The following is a 19,389-nucleotide window of genomic DNA, read 5'->3' on the forward strand; positions in this document are numbered from 1 at the left end:
AATTTGGACTTCGATACCGATACTTTGTTTAGTATTGCGATTTCGATACCAATTTCGATACTTTGCCAACAGTAATAAAAATAAAAAAAATTCTTCCGTTTTCTGATGTGAGGCGCGACGTGTGATGAATTTTGAATGCGCCTCACATTAATAGTAATTAATCCCATCATATTTCTCAGTCATAATGGGTTAATGTGCGTGGTACATGATGGGGTTAATTACTATTAATGTGAGGAACATGGAGGTTAAATTAATCGCACCTAGCACCTCACATTAATAAGTGAATGAAAGCAGTGTTTATTTCATTTTTTTTACAGCGTACACATCATAAATGATGCAAAAAAATTGTTGTGCGCGCCATTACTGAATGTGTGAATATTTTATGTATTGAGACTTATTTTAATGTTTATTGTAAAAAAGGTGAATGTGTATTTTTTTTTTTAATTTAACAATACTTTGTTTTTACTTTATTTTTAAACTTTAATGTACTGACATATATCATATATGTGCCAGTACATTAGCCTGTGGAGGATAGCACACAGGCAGTTGTTAGGACATACTTGGGTATGTCCTAACAACATGAAATATGGTAAGACAGCCCTGGAGTCCGGCAATAGACCCTGGGCTGTCTGCCCATATATGGTATGGCCCTCGATCGCGTCACAGGAATTCCCTGTGACGCGATCCAGGGGCATCCCCCTTCTCATTTTCCCCTGAATGCTGCAGTCAGCTGTGATCGCAGCATTCAGGGGAATAACGGCGGAGATGAGAGGTTTCTCGGATCTCCGCCGTTATAGAGCGGGGCTGCGGCTGTGTAATACACTCATCGCCCCGCTCCTGACAGGAAGTGCGCTGTCAGCATGAGGTGATGCGGCCAGCGCTGCACTAATGAGCGGCAGTTCAGGCACTGGGGACAGAGCATGGGGGTGTTTTGTAGAGCGCCCGCCATGTTCTGTCTTCAGTGCCACCGCTCATTAGTGCAGCGCTGGCCACATCGCATCATCCTGACCCCGCGCACATGTCATGACTCAGGAGCGGGGCTGTGGCTGAATTACACATGTATTACACAGCCGCAGCCGCGCTCCCATACATTCATGTATTACTGTACTGAGCTGTGCGGCTGCGCAGCTCAGTATCGAAATACAGGAAATAGCGGTATCAAACCGTTTAGGGATGCACAGTATCGAAACAGTATCGAAGTTTCGATGCACAGTGCATCCCTAGGTGGTGGTGATACATAGACGATGTCTTCCTCAACTGGACCTGCTCACTTAGTCAATTGCAGGATTTTGGAATATTTCTTAATGGTTTAAGCTCTAAAATTCTATTTAGCATGTCCTATTCCACTGTTGCCATTGAGTTTTTGGACACTCGGATTTCAATTGCTGGTAATAAACTAATCTCTGATCTGTTTTCTAAAAAAAACGGACAGAAATAATCTCTTACATTATACCAGTGGACATCCAAGGACAATGTTGATATCACTGCCCTATAGCCAATTGATCAGAGTCAAGAGGGTAGTAAATCAAGAAGACAAATTATCCTCACGACTTGATCAAATGTGCAAAAAAAATTCTGATCGGGGCTACCCGAATCATATTTCGGAGCAGAATAGACGGAAGGTTGGTTTATTGGACAGGCAGCACCTCCTAGGCGGGAAGCTAATTAAAGAAAAGGTTTGATTACCTTTTATTTCTACTTTCTCCTCACTAAGTTCTCAAATTGGTGGGATCCTGGGGAAAGACTGGAAGGTTTTGAGCAGAGCCTTTCCAAAGATGATTGAATTTCAGGAGAGACCTATGATGGCCTTTAGAAGAGGTAAAAATAAAAATAAAGTTGTCAAAGCTGATATTGGGTCTAATCGAAAGAGTCAAATGTTTCTGGCACCCCCCCCAAATATGGCTGTTACACATGTTTGGGATGTAATATCTGTGATATGATCAAGGATGGCTCTTTTAACTATCCACAAACTGGTAGACTAATAAACATCAAGGGCTTCTTTACATGTCAATCATCCTTTGTCATTAACCTCCTTAGCGGTCCTTGTGGTCTACACTATGTCGGTGAGACCACAACAGAAGTTCTTCTCAGGATGAGAAATCACAAATCTAACACCAAGAGACAGGATTTACCAGTGTCAAGACATTTTAGTGAAAAAAAAAAAATCATAGTTTGTCACAATGGAGATTCAGAATCATTGATTCGGTGCCTCAATTGAGACGCGGTGGTGATAGAGGTTTGGCTCTTAAAAGGAAAGAGCTAGAGTGGATATATAGGTTGGAAACTATGTCTCCAAAGGGGTTAAAAATAGAATATCCCTGTGGCCCACATATTTAATGCAGTGGGGGGTAACTTGCCCTGAAGCCTGGGGGATATGATCGGTTTACGCTCTTGTTGGTATAGTTTGTGTCTTATGTATATAAAGTCTGAAGTCCTATTTGGACTTCCTCTTTACATATACATTTTTATGCTTCATTTTATTATATTTGTATTTACATATATTGTATGGTAACTTTTGTTTGTTTTTTTACACTTTGAGATACACACTTTCTTGTCAAGCATTGTGAAGGATGTTGGAAAGCAGCAGAAGCCTATATTGGGATCATTGAGTCTCAAATTGAAAAATACAGCCATATATCTGTCGGACGAGCGAGGACACATCGGCACCAGAGGCTACAGTTGATTCTGTAGTAGCATCGGCGTTTGCAGGTAAGTCGATGTAGCTACTTACCTGCAAACGCTGATGCTGCTGCAGAATCAACTGTAGCCTCTGGTGCTGATGTGGCCGACACGATGCAGGACCTGGGGCAGGAAGTGAGTGATGTCACAGCGTGATCTCTCGAGAACACGCTGTGTCTGCACTGCTAGAAGCTGGGCGTTCTGAAGAGAAGTGGATGATACTTCTCGTCAGAACGCCCAGCTAGTAAAAGAAGTTAACACGCCCAGATGTAACACACATAATACACGCCCAGTTGTACTTTTACTGTAAACACGCCCAGTTGTACTTTTGCAAGCCTCATTTGCATAAATACAAAAATGGTCATAACTTGGCCAAAAATGCTCATTTTTAAAAAATAAAAACGTTACTGTAATCTACATTGCAGCGCCTATCTGCTGCAATAGCAGATAGGGGTTGCAAAATCTGGTGACAGAGCCTCTTTAATAATAAATTCATGTCTAATACATGCGGAACATGCGGTTTTCTGTCCCTTGTTCGGTCATGTTTGACATATTGGACATCCCTGGTTGGGATGATAGCTCTATAAATTATGGCTGCTCTATCTGTCCTAATGGTGACTACAGTCACACTATATTTCAATAGGATTTGAGTGGTTTTAAACTTCGTAGTTCTAAAGTTTATGGTGATCACTACTGACAGTCTCGCTTTACCTATTTTTATATTATGAGTACTGTACTGCAAAATCCATTAGATTTATTGGATGATACACTACAGTACTCATTTAATCGTCTGAACTTTGTCTGTTTGTAATGATTATCCATCTATACCACCTGTATATATTTTTTATCTGTGTCGATACCGGCGCCTGCGCTCTGCTCGATGCGTTCCACCGGATTGAATATCCGGTTTGGATGCCATCTTGGAGCATGCGCAGTCGATGCACGTGGACACTATACGCTGGCTGTGTGGATATTACAGACAGATCGTTAACTGTAAGTTTATTGATCCATATTTTGATATAATTGGCCTCTGCCTCCTTCCTAATCACTTTAATTGCCCTTATTCCCACCATTTACGATGTATGTATATCATTATATATATATATATATATATATAACATTGCCTATGGATGGCTCTTTAAAGATATGCACTTTGTAATCAATGTTTGAAATATATATTCATATGTATGTAATGGGAACTGTACATTCAATAGTTTGATTGTTAATTGATGTATGCTCCTCCTATTTATACCCGACACTATTGTTAGTTTGTGATAGCTTGAGAAAGGTTCCTGTTGAACCGAAACGTTGCTGTTTTGAGGTGAATAAATCCACCCTATTTTCATCTATCTTGAAGTCCTGGTGCCGTTACTGCGTTCTATGTTTTTCTCTATCTTAAAAAAGGGGAATTGATTCATCCCCTGGTGACGAGCACATGGCCCGATTTTCTGGATTCGTGGAGTGCTGTGTTCATTTGTATTTGGACTGAAATATATATATATATATTATTTTTTAGTTGAACCCCTTCCTGCAAAATCACGTAGTTACGTGGGCGCTAGTGTGTTAGTGCTTTCCCACGTAACCCTACGTGATGGTGATGGAGCTGGCTCAGTGGTGATGGTGCTGGCTCAGTTCGTCACAGCTGACGAATAGTTTGTCACAGCTGACAACCTGCTGTAACGGCCAGGACCGGAAATAGGCTCCGATCCGGCCGGTTAACCCCTTAGATGTAGCGATCAAGAGCGCTTGCAGCAGCTAGGTCGCACCCGATGGTTGCTAATGGCAACGATCTGCACCCGCAAGGTGCCTATGGTTGCTATGGCAACCGGAGGCCTAACAATGGCCTCTAAGTTCGGAAGCCTATTAGCCCTCGCCCGGTTAAAAAAACGTTAATAAAAATGTTGTAAAAAGTTTTAAAAAATTCAAGTTAAAAAAACTATAACCGCCTTTTTCACATAAGTAGTCTTTTATTATGGGAAAAAATGTAACACACATAAAAAAAAAAAAAGTACACATATTTGGTATCACCGCGTCTGTAACGACCCGAGATATAAAATTATCATGCTATTTTTTACCCGCACGGTGAACACGGTAAAAAAAATAAAAACATAATTCAAGAATCGCTGTTTGTTGGTCACTACCCCTCCCAAAACAGAATAAAAAAAATGATCAAAAAGTTGCATCTACCCCAAAATTATACCACTAAGAACTACAGCCCGCCCCGCAAAAAAACAAGACTTCCCACAGCTTTTTTGACGGAAAAATAAAAAAAAGTTATGGCTCTCCAAATATGGTATACAAAAAAAATGGGACATAGAATGTAATTAAAACCACAGAAAAGGCCATACTCACAGATTAGGTGGTGGGTAAAATACCCGTTCCAAACAGGACGCAACCAGGTCAGAGAATGCTGTTGATGGGAAGTGCCCAGGTGTGTTTAAATAATGATAGCCACTCCCACTTACCTTGAGGGGAGTGGTGTGTTGGGCATGGAAGTAAATGTGTAATAATAATAAAAACAGCATTCTCTGACCTGGTTGCGTCCTGTTTGGAACGGGTATTTTACCCACCACCTAATCTGTGAGTATGGCCTTTTCTGTGGTCTCCAAATATGGTGACACAAAAAATAAATGTAAAAAAAATAGTGATTTTATTGTGCAGATGCTGCAAAAAAAACTATACACATATGGTATTGTGAAGGATGATTTATTTGCTTATATTCTCTGTATGAAATTACATTGTGAATTATCAAGCAGGATGCCGAATTACTAAGATATGTATTATGTGAAAGTGATGATAATGTTTAAATGATTTAGTTTCGTGCAGCAGCCATCTTGTCTGGAGTTCCCATCTTGGTTCTTTTGTAGTGAATAGGAAAGTCATTGTTCCTTTAATATAAGTAATGTTGATTTCGTATGTTTTATCTTTGACCTTGGTTCCCATGCGAAGTTGGATAGGGAGGGAGATGGGAGGGTGGCAAGTATGCGTGAAGGAAGGTCTCCCCCATCTCCACGAGGACATTCTGTCCAAAAAAGATTAGACACCTGCAAAACCTAATGTGTGAAGAATTATAATGATGTATCTGGGATGTATTTTATTGTATGCTTTTTACTGAATAACAAATATTGTTACATTGTCTCTGATTGGTTTACCTCAAGCCGACACCCCTTCTGAATTTCAGTTTAACAGTTTGAGTTTGGTAATAAATCCTTCAGAGGAGCATTTTGAACATTTCAGCGTGTCTGTGTGTTTTCTTCTCCTCTCTCGATATATATCGGTGAAATATCCTAATTAGGATACTGACTAATGGAGTCTGGCCTTGAGAGTCTGTTTGTACTCGTATAAATTTCAGTCTAATATATTTTGAGTGATGGATTTCCACGACAGTATCACCGTAATCCTATCGACCCGCAGAAGTAAATATGTAGTTTATAGTGCACAGTGAACGCCCGTAAAACAAAAACAAAGAGTATAAAACATTGTCAGAATTGCTGGTTTTTGGTCACCTTGCTTGCCAAAGAATGAAATAAAGTAATAAAAAACAAAAACAACAAAAACGCATGTATACCACAATGGTACGAATGAAAACTAAGGATTGTCCCGCAACAAATAGGCCCTCACACAGCTCCGGTGGAGAAAAAAAAAAAAAGTTGTGGCTCTCAAAAGATGGCAACGCAAAATGTAGAGTGTTCCAAAGTGCAACGCTGGCCAAACATCTGCAGATTATCAATTATTTACAGTTTACATATGCCCCTACATTATAAATTGAAATACCAGTAAAATCCTCAAACAGAACTACTACCGAGCAAAATCTGCACTCCAAAAGCCAAAATGGCGCTCCCTCCCTTCTGAACCCTACAGCGTGCCCAAACAGCAGTTTACATCCACATATATGACATCGCCATACCCGGGAGAACCCGCTTAACAGTTTGAGGTATTTGTCTTCAGTGACATGAACTGGGCACAACATATTGTGCACTAAAATGGCATAATTGTGGAAAATGTAAATTTGAACTTTGCACTAGCCACTGAGCGTTCATTTCTAATTTAGAAAAAAAATCTGTGGGGTCAAAATGCTCACTACACCCCTTAAAAAATGCCTTGAGGGGTGCAGTTTCCAAAATGGGGAACACTAGTTGTGGGATTCTCCAGCGGCCGTTTTTTTACATTTGTTTCAATAAATTTTTAGGCAAGTTAGTTCAGACTTTGCGGAAAACTCTGCTGCGGACCATAGGCTGCGGTGCGGAATTTTCCCTCCGCAGCATGCACTGTATGTTGCGGAGAAGAAGCGGAATTTCACTGCCGATTTCAGCCTTTGCAATGCAAAAACTGAAATCTGTGGCAAGTCCGCTGTCTTTTCTGCTACGTCTGAATTACCTATCAAATATGCAAATGTTGGTGCAGATTCGTTGCGTAATTGCCCCAAATCTGCACCAACATTTGCAGCAGAAAAACTCTGACAAGTCTGAACGTGCTCTTAGGGTATGTTCACACAGCGTTTTTTTGTAAGGCAGAAACTAAAAATCTGCCTCAAAATTCCTTTAAGTATTTTGAGGCAGATTTTGAATTGACAGCGTTGTTTGACTTTTTTTTTTGCCCACATTTTTTTTAAGCCGTTGAAGCAAATGCAAAAACCGCAGACAAAAAAGCACCAAACGAGCGCCGCAGGTTTTTTCTGCCTCCTATTAATTTCAATGGGAGGTCAGAGGCGGAAGCCACTCGAAGACCATCAGCCCGCCCCCCACTCACAGTAATGACCATCAGCCCCCCCCACTCACAGTAATGACCATCAGCCCCCACTTCACAGTAAAATGACCATCAGCCCCCCCCACTCACAGTAATGACCATCAGCTTCCCACTCACAGTAAAATGACCATCAGCCCCCCACTCACAGTAAAATGACCATCAGCCCCCCACTCACAGTAGTAACCATCTGCCCCCCACTCACAGTAATGACCATCAGTCCTCTCTTTCACAGTATAATGACCCCTCAGTAAAGAGACCATAAGCCCCCTCCAGTAAAGTGGCCATCAGCCTCAGTCCCCCCCCCCCCCAGTAAAATTACCATCTGCCCCTCTAGTAAAGTGACCATCACAGAGAGAAAGTGTGCTTACTCCTGGGGAAGGAATAAATAAGGAGGTATAAGAACAACAACTCCCAGCATGCCCAGGCTGTTATTAAGGGATATAAGAGGACATTACAGGGAGGGGGTATAAGAGAGGACTACAACTCCCAGCTTGTCCAGACTGTTATGTGACATCAGAGGACATTACAGGGAGGAGGTATAAGAGGAGAGGACTACAACTTCCGGCATTTCCCTGGCTCCATTTCTCACACAATTGGTAACAAACGAATGAAAAAAAAAAAAAAAAGACTTACCCTGCACAGCATGGCTCCTCTCCCTCCGTCAGACTTCTAGTGGGAAGCAGTGAGCGGAACTCATAACACGTGCACGCGTCACCTCTGCTACAATGTCGGGGGCGGAGCTTGTAGCAAAAAAAGGGGGTTGTAGTTTACAAAATGGGGTCACATATCAGGGTTTTCCACTCTACCCTGGTACCTAAGGGTACTCTGCAAATGCGGCAAGGCGCTCGTACACCAGTCCAGCAAAATCTGCGCTCTAAAAGCCAAATGGCGCTCCTTCCATTTTGAGCTCTGCCATGTGCCCAAACAGCAGTTTAGGGCCACACATGGGATATTGCTGTACTCGGGAGAAATTGAGTAACAAATTGTGTGGTGTTTTTGGGAATAATTTAATTTTTCATTTTCGCTGCCTAATTCTAATAAAATATAATTAATCTCTGTGAAGAAGTCAAAATGCTCATTACACCCCTAGATGAATGCCCTGAGGGGTATAGTTTCCAAAATGTAGTAACTTCTCAGGGGTTTCTACTGTACTGGTACCTCAGGGGCTCTGCAAATGCGACAAGGCGCCCAAAAACCAATCAAGCAAAATCTGCATGCCAAGTAGCACTCCTGCCATTCTGAGCCCTGCGGTGTGTCCAAACAGCAGTTCATGACCACATATGGGGGGGTATCGCCATCCTCGGGGGAAATTGCTTTACAAGTGTTGTGGTGGGGTGCTTTTTCTCCTTTAATCCTTGTGAAAATGAAAAAAATGCAACATTTTAGTGGGGAAAAAGTTAGATTTTAAATTTTCACTGCCTAATTCTAATAAATTCAGGAAAAAAACAGTGGGGTCAAAATGAGGGGTGTAGTTTCCAAATGGGGTCACTTTTGCGGGCTTTGCAAGTGTAACACTGCGCCGCAAACCATTCCAGCAAAACTTGAGCTCCAAAAGTCAAATGGTGCTCCTTATTCACACGACAGAGTCCGAGTGTCGGACGATAAAATCGTCCGTTTTTCCTGGCCGGTTTGCATCTGTTCTGGGCCATGTTGCCGTTTTTAACGGCCAATTTTGACCCGTTTTGCATCAGTTTTTTTCCCGGTCTGTTTTAAAAATCGGATGAATTTAATTTGTACATTTTTGCCACACACTGCCCTCTGTAGATACTGCCACAGCCCCCTTATAGGTAGTGCCACACAGCTACTTGTAGGTAATGCCACACAGCCCCCTGTAGGTTGTGCCACACAGCCCCCTGTAGGTTGCGCCACACAGCCCCGCGTAGGTTGCGCCACACAGCCCCGCCCATAGGTAATGCCACACAGCCTCTTGCAGGTAATTCTACACAGCACCCCCCCATAGATGGCACCCCCCCCCCCTCCTTTCTGTAGATAGCGCCACCGTTACAGGAGAAGTCCCTGACTTCAATGTCCATATATGGACAGTGAAGTCAGGCACTTCTCCTGGAGCGGAGACACAGCCACAGGGTCGGGGATTCCGCTTCAGAAGTGCCTGACGTCACGGAGTTCTGTAAGGCCTCATGCACACGACCGTAAAAACACCCGTTATTGCGGGTCGTAATTATGACCCGCAATAACGGGCCCATAGACTTCTGTTAGCCACGGGTACCTTCCCGTTTTGTCACTGAGAAGGTGCCCGTGCCGTTAAAAAAATAGAACATGTTCTATTTTTTCATTTTACGGGCCGTGCTGCTATACTTTATAATGGGAGCACGGCTCGCAAAAGCGGCCGGCTGCCCGTGCTCGTACTTACGAGTCGTAATTACGAGCACGGTCGTGTGCATGAGGCCTAAGGTTGTCTCCCTCTGTTGGCGAAACCTCCCAAACTGAGGGGGCTCTTTTGGTTTCTCTTCTGGAAACCCCTTTTTCCTATCCGCTGCATTCTCCAGCATGTTATCTAGGAGAGGACCGAACATCAGAGAACCTGTAAACGGGATAGAACACAATTTGTTCTTGGACTTCGTATCTCCTGACCACAACTGGAGCCATAATGCTCTTCTAGCAGCATTTGAGAGAGCCCCATTCCTGGCAGCAAATCTTTTGGATTCCGCTGAAGCGTCTACCAAGAATCCGGTTGCCATCTTTAGTAAGGGTAGAGATTCTAATAGATCTTGTCGTGATGTCTTCATCATCAAATGGGTCTCCAGCTGGTTTAACCATATAAACATTGGCTCTTGCTACCGATGTGGCCGCGATATTAGTAGAGATCATAGCGGAGGAAGATTCCCAAGCTCTTTTCAGTAGCCTGTCTGCCTTTCGGTCCATGGCGTCCTTCAACTGAGAGGAATCTTCAAATGGGATTGCGTTTTTTTAGCAACCCTGGCTACTGGGCCATCTACTTTTAGGTTTAGTGTTTTCTGGATCCAAGAGAAGTCTGTTTTTAAATTCTCTTGAAATGAAGAGCCTCTTTTCCGAATCCTTCCATTCAGTTGTTACAATTCTCTTGAGATTTTCGTTTACCTGAAAAATCTTTGTTATCTTTTCCGTTAGACCCCCAAACATCTCATCCTGGATGGTATATGGTTGGTCTTCTTCGGGAATATCCATGGTTTCCCGTATTGCCTGGATTAAGGTATCAGACATCTCAGAAGAGATGAAAATGTTTTTCTCTTGAGTGGATGAAGTTGAAGGCAAGAGTTCCTCTTCTTCTAACTCACCCTCCGATAGGTAATAACACTCCTGCTCCGAGTCAGACCCCTGAGATGGAGGACAATATTTTTGATCCACTTCAATCCGTGGTCTTTTTGCCCGAGAGTGTTAGGGAGTTTCTTGAGGAGGGGCGAGGAAGGTAGACTGACTCACTTCTTCACGAATCATGGCCCTAAGTTCAGACATAAATGTCGGTTGTTCCTCTTTTAGTACTTTTGCAATACAATCCTGACACAATTGTTTCCTATGTGTCTCTGGCAATTTTTTTGCATAAGTCGCACATTTTTTAACCTTCTTTTTATCAGTTTGTTTCTGAGAGGAATCTTTATCCTAGAGAAAACAGAAGGCAGGTAAAGTATTGTGTACATACATAAGGAGTCATAACCCTTAGCCCAAGGGTGAGACTCACGTGACCCTGGGACATATCCGGAATTCCGTCAGAACGATGAAGTTCCATTCCGCAACAGGTAACAGCCAATGCAATATGCAATCCACAAAAAATCAATCCAAGTTAGAGGTATCAGCTCTAACTACATACCTGTGAGTGTCCCTTTATATGCGAGCATTTTGAATTTCCCGCCTTCCAAGATGGCCGCAGACCGGAAGTAGCCCGACGTCATTTCTGGTCGCGGCTATTCGTTGAGGTGCGGCCGCGTCATAGCCGGCGACTGAGGCCTGCTATGCGGCGCAGCGAGGATGCTTTTGCAGATGCTTCCAAGCCTATGGAGCTGCCAGTCCCCGCCTGTTCACGCGGCCAGGCCGAAGACTGCTTGGGAATCCCGAGCCCCACACACTACCGGAAACCTGCCTAGGATTCCTAAGGTAGGTGTCTTAGGTTGGGAGCTAAGGGACCTCTAATTAGAGGGGTATTAGCCTAGGCTTTAGGAGGAAAAGAAGGGGGAGTGCACGGACCCCCCGATCTTGCCCCCTGCCTGAGTTTTTCCTCCTGCAGCAACACAGGAGCGACGTCTCTCTGCTCCTGACCCTGTAGGGACAGGGAGAACACTGGCAAGTGGGTGGTGGGAGGGGCCTTTTAACCTCTCTGTCTTCCTGTCCCTATAGAGGTCAATAGGGCAACCTCCTGTGGTGCTGTCATGAGGGATGTACTGGAAAACATGTTTTTTTTTAGAAAATAATATTTTTATTGTGGGAAAGTAGTGAAACGTAAAAAAACTATATACATTTGGTGTCGCTGTAATCGTATTGACCCGCAAAATAAAGTTAACATGTTGTTTATACTGCACGGTGAAAACTGTAAAAAAAATGAAAAAACAAAACCGTGCTAGAATTGCTGTTTTTGGGTTTCCTCATCTCCCAAAAAATGGAATAAATAGGGATAAAAAAAATAAAAATAAAATCGTATGTACCCCAAAATATAACCAATAAAAACCACAGTTTGGTCCACAAAAAACAAGCCCTCACACAGCTCTGTCAACGGAAAAATAACACGTTATGACTCCCAAAATGCAATGATGCAAAATTATGCTAAATGACGGCCCAGACTCATTTTTTAGGTCCAGTAGAATTTCACTAAATACCCCACATAGTCATTTGCTGAACCCCACAGGTGGACCCTGTAGATGCAGCGGAGATGAGGAAACTTTAGGGCCTTGTGCTGCTTATAGGGCTAGTGGAGAAGTCAAAGATTAGGCAATACTGGAGCGCAGATATTTTGTATAATACCCAATAACCCGGCCTGTGCATAAAGGATTGGTTCAAAGCGTGTCACACCAATCCATGGATTATTCATTCACCACATTATTACATCATCCTATTATGCTCTAATGCACTCCGCCCAGTTTACATATACCCTGATGTACTCTGCCCAGCTTACATATGCCCCCACATTATAAAACTGAAATACCAGTAAAACACCAAGCAAAATCTGCGCTTCAAAAGCCAAATGGTTGTCCAACTGAGCCTGGCAGTGTGTCCAAACTGCAATTTATGACCACATATGGGGTATTACTGTATTCTGGAGAACCCGCTTAACAATTTATGGGGTGTGTGTCTACGGTGGTACAAGCTGGGCACAACACATTGGGCACCGAAGTGGCATATCTGTGGAAAACTGCATTTTTCAATCTGCAACATCTATTATGTACTCATTTTTGCAAAACACTTGTTGGGTCAAAATGCTCACTACACCCCCTAGATAAATTCCTTGGGGGATCTAGTTTGCAAAATGGGGTAATTTTTCAGGGGTTCCACTGTACTGGTACTATAGCTCAATGCAACATGGTGTCAAAAAAACAAATCTTGTAAAATCTCTACTCCAAATACTAAATAGCGTTCCTTCCCTTCAGAGCCCTGCTGTGTGTCCAAATAGCAATTTATGACCATGTGTGGGGTATTGCCTTACTTTGGAGAGAATGCTTTACGAACGTTGAGGTGCTTTTCTCCTATAATCCTTGTGAAAATGAAAAATTTTGGGCTAGAACTACATCTTTTCGCAAAAAAATATTTTTTTTATTTTCACATCCTGGTTCTAAAAAATCCAGCAAAACCCTGTGTGGTCAAAATGCTCACTAGACCCCCTACATTAATTCCTCAAGGGGTGTAGTTTACCAAATGGAGTCACATTTCAGGGTTCTTACTGTACTGGAACCTCAGGGGCCAGGGGAGTAGCTAAAGGCTCATGGGCCCCGATGCATAAGTTCGTATTGGGCCCCCCCCGCAAACTTCTCATGGCCGATGGTCCGCAGCATCGCTGGGTCTCCTAAGGCCTCGTTCACACGGGGTTTTTTTGCAGGAGGAAAATTCGGCTACAAAATTCTGTTTGGGATTTTGAGGCAGATCTTGTACTTCCTGCATGTTGTTTGCCACAATTTTCGCCCGAGGCCATTGAGTGCTACAGGCAAAAAACTCAGCGAAATACGCCTTCCTCTGCCTCCCAATGAGGTCAATGGTAGGTCAGAGGTGTAAACACGCGAAGATAGGGCATGTCCTTCTTTCTACCGCGAGGCGGTTTTACCGCTCGTGGGAGAAAACCGCCCCCGCCTCCCACTGAAATCAATGGGAGGCATTTTCGGCTGGTTTTCGACGAGTTTTGCGGAGCGGTTTCCTCTAAAAAAAAAGCTTGGCAAAATACGTGTGAACAGGCCCTAAGTGACCCAACAATGCAGCACTAGCAGCCAGGGGTGTCACAAAGGGCTTAAAATGTCAGGGGAAATAGCCCCAATACATAGGTGTCTGCCACAAAAAAGTGTGTGTGTGTGTGTGTGTGTGTGTGTGTGTGTGTGTGTGTGTGTGTGTGTGTGTGTGTATATAGGAGACAGCATAGCATATCTATAAACTATAGATAGGAATAGATACATTGGCTCAGCAGACAGTATCACACATGATAGGATTAGATACAGTGGCCCAGCAGACAGTATCACACATGATTGGATTAGATACAGTGGCTCAGCAGACAGTATCACACATGATTGGATTAGATACATGGCTCAGCAGACAGTATCACACATGATTGGATTAGATACATGGCTCAGCAGACAGTATCACATATGATAGGATTACATACAGTGGCTCAGCAGACAGTATCACATGATGGGATTAGATACACAGCTCAGCACAGTATCACACATGATTGGATTAGATATAGGGCCCAGCTCGCTGACATTGTGGCTCCAGCGCTGGACCCAGGAAAGGTAAGTATAATAATTGTTTCGCTTCTTTATGTGTTACTAATTATTTTAGTGTGTTTGTGTTTTTTTACAAGTTCGGTTGTTGGACTACATCGGATTCGATGACTACAATGACAGCGGTTTTTTTATTCTCAATAAAATGGTTAATGGGGGTTGTGTTTTTTTATTTCAATAAAATATTTTTTTCTATGTGCTTGTATTTTTTTAAACTTTATTATCACCGCCTTAGTAATGGCCGCTGGCTGATTGACAACCTCCATTACTAAGGTGGGGCTTAATGTTAGCAGGTGCGGAGGCCAACACTAACCCCGATCATTACCCCGGTACCCGCCGCCACCAGGGGTACTGGGAAGAGCCGGGTACGAACCAGTACCCGGCCATCTGTAGTGACGGTCAGGAAGTGGGGCGGCAACAGGCTGGTAATATTAGCCTGGGAAAGGCCAAAAACAGTGGCCCTTCCCACCCTGGTAATGCTGCCTGCTGCTGCTGTGTTGTATCTGGCTGGTTATGAAAATTGGGGGGACCAAACATCGTTCTTTCCAATTATTTTTATTTTTTTTAAATGTCGCGGGGTCCCCCTCATTTTTCATAACCAGCCAGATACAATAAAGTAGCACCAGGCAGCATTACCAACGGGGGCCTTTCCCAGCCTGATAATACCAGCCTTTGGCCATCCCATTGCCTGACCATCACTACAGATGGTCAAGTACTGGATCGCACCCGGCTCTTCCCAGCACCCTTGACGGCGGTGGGTACTGGGCTAATAAAGGGGGTTACGGTTAGTCTCTGCAGCGGCTAACACTAAGCACCGCATTAGTAATGGATGCTGTCAATCAGCCGACGGCCATTACTAAGGCGGTAGTAATATTGCTTAAATAAAAACCACAAAGACATAGAAAAAATATCTTATTGAAATAAAATAAAAAACACAACCCTCATTAACCATTAAGCCGTCAACGAAGTAGTCCTGGAATCCGACGTAGTCCAATGACCGAACCTGTAAGAAAAAAAACACACAAAAATCGATTAGTAACACGTGTTAGGCTTAGATACAGGGCCCATGTGTGATACTGTCTGTTGGACCCTGTATCTAAGCCTACCACAAGGTAGGCTTAGATACAGGGCCCCAGCAGACAGTAATGTTATACAGTATAAGATTACTGTGTGCTGGGGCCATGTATCTAAACCTACCGTGTGGTAGACTTAAATACAGGGCCCATCAGATAGGATCACACATGGGCCATGCATCTAACCCTACCATGTGATTGGCTTAGATACAGGGCCCAGCAGACAGCATTACACAATCTGTCATCCGGTCTCATGGGCCCTCTAAGCCTGCTACATCATAGGCTTAAAGGGGTTGTCCAGTCCCTAAACATTGATGGCCTATCCTCAGCATAGCAGGCGTAGTCTCGCGAGATTACGCTGTAAACTGTCATTCACAGCGAGATCTCGCTGTGCTGTGCTGTAAATCACAGAGACGCTACAGAAGTGGTCAGAAGAATGAATACACATCATGTCCTGGCTGGAGGTAATGTATATTCATTATCAGTACACTGCAGTAATGTTAGTGTGTGTGTGTGTATGAGGCTGCACATAGCGATATAGCTATATCGCTATCTGCAGAGTAAATGAATGGGGAGAAGATGACGCTGATTGGTCACTGATTGGTCAGCCTCATACACTCCTCTATACAACGCCCACTTGGCCATATGGTAAAACGCACCCAGTTGTCCATTGAGAAACGCATTAGCATAAAGCTAATATAGGTCATAACTCCGTCAAAAATGATCGTTTTTCTAAATAAAAAAACACTGCTGTAATCTACATTACAGCGCCGATCACATCATGTACAATATAGGCCACTTATAATGTGTTGACAGAGCCTCTTTAAAGAGAAGGTGTCGCTAGAAAAAAAAATTTTTGGGGGTTAAACAGTTATTATATACATGATTACACATTATTCTAATTTTTACAATTTTTTCACAAGTCACGAAATATTATAAATTAGATTCTAATTTATAACATTTCCATGTGCTGGTCACTAGAGGGAGCAATTCACAAAATTGCAGCATTGGCATGTGGTAGAGCAACCTCATTGCTTTATGCTGCAAAATTGGAGTAGACACACTCGCTCTAGTGTGCTCAAACAATCCCACTCCTTTATCCTGGCTAGTGCCAGGAGAAAGGAGGGGGTTGAATGTTCAAACCTCCTACACTGTGTGCTGCCATTTTTTGAGCGAATGCACAGTGTAGTAGGCTTAGATACAGTGGTAATCACACAGTATAACACGAACATACAAAGACATATTTACCTGCTCCTGCCGCCGCTCCCTCCGCTCCTAGTCCTTGCTTCTGAACATATGGACGGAAGCCGCGACCGGAAGTAGTCATCTTACTGTCCGGCCGCGGCTTCCGGTTCACATGAAAATGGCGCCGGATGTCGCTCGGCCGAAGACCTTCCTTTTGGACTGTGTGGGAGCGCTGCATGCGCCGTTCCCACACAGACGGCATACACTATAGTGAATGGAACGGCTCCCGTTCGCATCTCTATGGGGATGTATGTGCCGTATTCAATCTCTGTATGTGTCGTTAATCGACACATACAGAGATGAAAAAAAAATGGCGGCCCCCATAGTAAAGTAAAAAAAAATACAAAAGTAAAACACAAAAAATTACATTTATTTTAATAAACACACTAAAAGCAAATTTATAGAAAAAAAATTTTTTTCGCGACACCTGTCCTTTAACAAAACAAGGCCCCTAAAATCCACTAGGTGCTCCTTTGCTACTGGGGCCTTTGTTTCAGGCCTGTAGCGCACTAGGGCCACATGTGGGATATCTCTAAAAACTACAGAATCAGGGCAATAAATATTCAGTTATGTTTCTCTGGTAAAAACTTTCAGTATTACAGGAAAAATGGATCAAAATGGAAATTCTGCAAAAAAATTTAATTTGCAAACTTCCCTTCCACTTTTCTTTAATTCCTGTGACACGCATAAAGGCTTAAGAAACTTTCTGAATGCGGTTTGAATACTTTAAGGGTGCAGTTTTTAAAATGGGGTGATTAGTGGGGGTTCCTAATATATAAGGCCCTCATAGCCACTTCAGATCTGAACTGTTCCCTAAAAAAATAGCCTTTTGACATTTTCTTGAAAATGTGAGAAATTGCTGCTAAACTTATAAGCCTTGTAATGTCCTAGAAAAATAAAAGGATGTTCAAAAAATTATGCCAACATAAAGTAGACATATGGGAAATGTTAACTAGTGACTATTTTGTGTGGTATAACTATCTGTCTTACAAGCAGATACATTTGAATTTAGAAAAATAAAAAATTTTGCACATTTTCTCAAAATTTTGGTGTTTTTCACAAATAAATATTGAATTTATCGACCAAATGTTTTCACTAACATAAAGTACAATATATCACGAGAAAACATTCTCAGAATCGCTTGGATAGGTAAAAGCATTCCAGAGTTATTACCACATATAGTAACAAGTCAGATTTGAAAAATTAGGCTCTGTCATTTGGGCCAAATGTGGCTGCGGCGGGAAGGGGTTAAGGCCAAAACAGGCAGTTTTGGGGTTAAAGAGGTTAAAAGAACAAAAAGGCCTCACATACAAACAAACAAATAAATAAAATCCTATGTTGTGCCTACACTGACGTTGCTGATAAAAGAGGAGGTAAAAAATGCTGATAAGAGTAGAGCTTTACACACTAGACGAGAAGTTTCCCTATTCCTTTCAAATACTTTTCAGCACTTTCACCTATCCTGAACAGACACCTCATCCCTCCCTCACATTAGATACTTTTTCTCTTGCCCTCAATACATTTCATCAGTATTTCGGAGTGCGATTTAATAATTGAGTTAGTTTTTATTGGATCCAAAGCTCTCCCTTAAAACAGTCAGCCCCGGCGATCATTCCTTTGTGATGCCTCGATTGCTGTTGATCACAGCATCACAAGGAGTGAACGACAGCGATCAGAATTGTTCCGATCATGGCCATTGCTGTGGGGCTGTGTTTGTCAATCGGGAATATTCAGCATGTGGTTGCAAGGGTTTATATAGCCGTGGAAATCGGAGTGCTGAAATTTGACTGGTTGCTATTGACAACTCCTTTACTTTAAAAAAAAAAAAACTACCCCATTTCCTTGATAATTTACCAGTACTGACCCATCTCGTTTATTGTTTGGAGCTGAAATTTGGGTTCATAAATCTTACTTTTGTTCATTTATTTAAAAGAAAAAAAAAACTCTGGGTGATGTCATGCCTGGTGCAGGGCCAAGGGGAAGGTGCATGACACAGGAACTCTCTCTTTGTTATTCTTCAAATTCCTGTCATGCTCCGCCCCCTCAGACCCTGCACATGGTATAACACAATCTATCACTTAGTGTTCACGTCTATGACTGGTGCATTAAAGGGGGCACTTTAGTGGTCACTAGTTTGAGAGGGCCCCTGAATTATTAATTTGTCGGGGCACTGTGACTTGCACAGTTATATGTTCAAGGGCAACAGGCTATATTTTAAGGGGCGGGACATGTCAGAAAATTTGTCGCCAATCACATTATCTCCCTGTAGTAAGTTATGAAAAGTAGGCAAGTATGCAATATCTCACCCATATTACTGTAATATTATTTTAGGCCTATTTATGTTATGCGATACCATCATTTAAATGGTCTGATCCCTTTAAATGACTCTAGGGGCATATTAATACCCTGGTTCCCAAATATTAAATAGCAGAAATAGACTAGACAGAATTGCATAGTATAATGACTATACAAAAACCCGGAGATAAGTAATGAAAGCCCTGGGACGTCTCTAGAAATGACAGGCAGTCCTTACAGCCATTCAAACTGGAAATAACGCAGCAGAAGAAGCCTTTCTAGCGTTTATAAGGGAATGTGTAGTCACTCACGTGATGCTGTAACTCGCGACAAGCCTCCATTCACCACCTCTTCAGACTGTCACATGCGTCCGTGCTAGGTGGACATTCACAGCTGAGAGAAACCTTAGCCAATCCTGGTTCTCCTGTTTAAGCCTCCGCCGA

General features: G+C 42.7%; 1 protein-coding gene across 4 annotated transcripts in view; it reads right to left on the reverse strand.

Moving 5' to 3' along the window:
- Nucleotides 1–19,364, reverse strand: part of PLA2G6 (phospholipase A2 group VI) — a 168,279-nt gene extending 148,915 nt beyond the window's left edge. For 2 of the 4 annotated variants that reach the window (XM_075833685.1, XM_075833682.1), the window contains exon 1: nucleotides 19,258–19,363. The gene's annotated coding sequence lies outside the window, so the exon portion shown is untranslated. Of the gene's footprint in view, nucleotides 1–19,257 lie in introns of all 4 variants that reach the window. The other 2 variants (XM_075833681.1, XM_075833683.1) reach the window with 1 other exon arrangement.
- Nucleotides 19,365–19,389: the final 25 nt, after the last annotated feature.

This window comes from Rhinoderma darwinii, chromosome 7 (assembly GCF_050947455.1).
Source record: "Rhinoderma darwinii isolate aRhiDar2 chromosome 7, aRhiDar2.hap1, whole genome shotgun sequence".
Classification (NCBI taxonomy): Eukaryota; Metazoa; Chordata; class Amphibia; order Anura; family Rhinodermatidae; genus Rhinoderma; species Rhinoderma darwinii.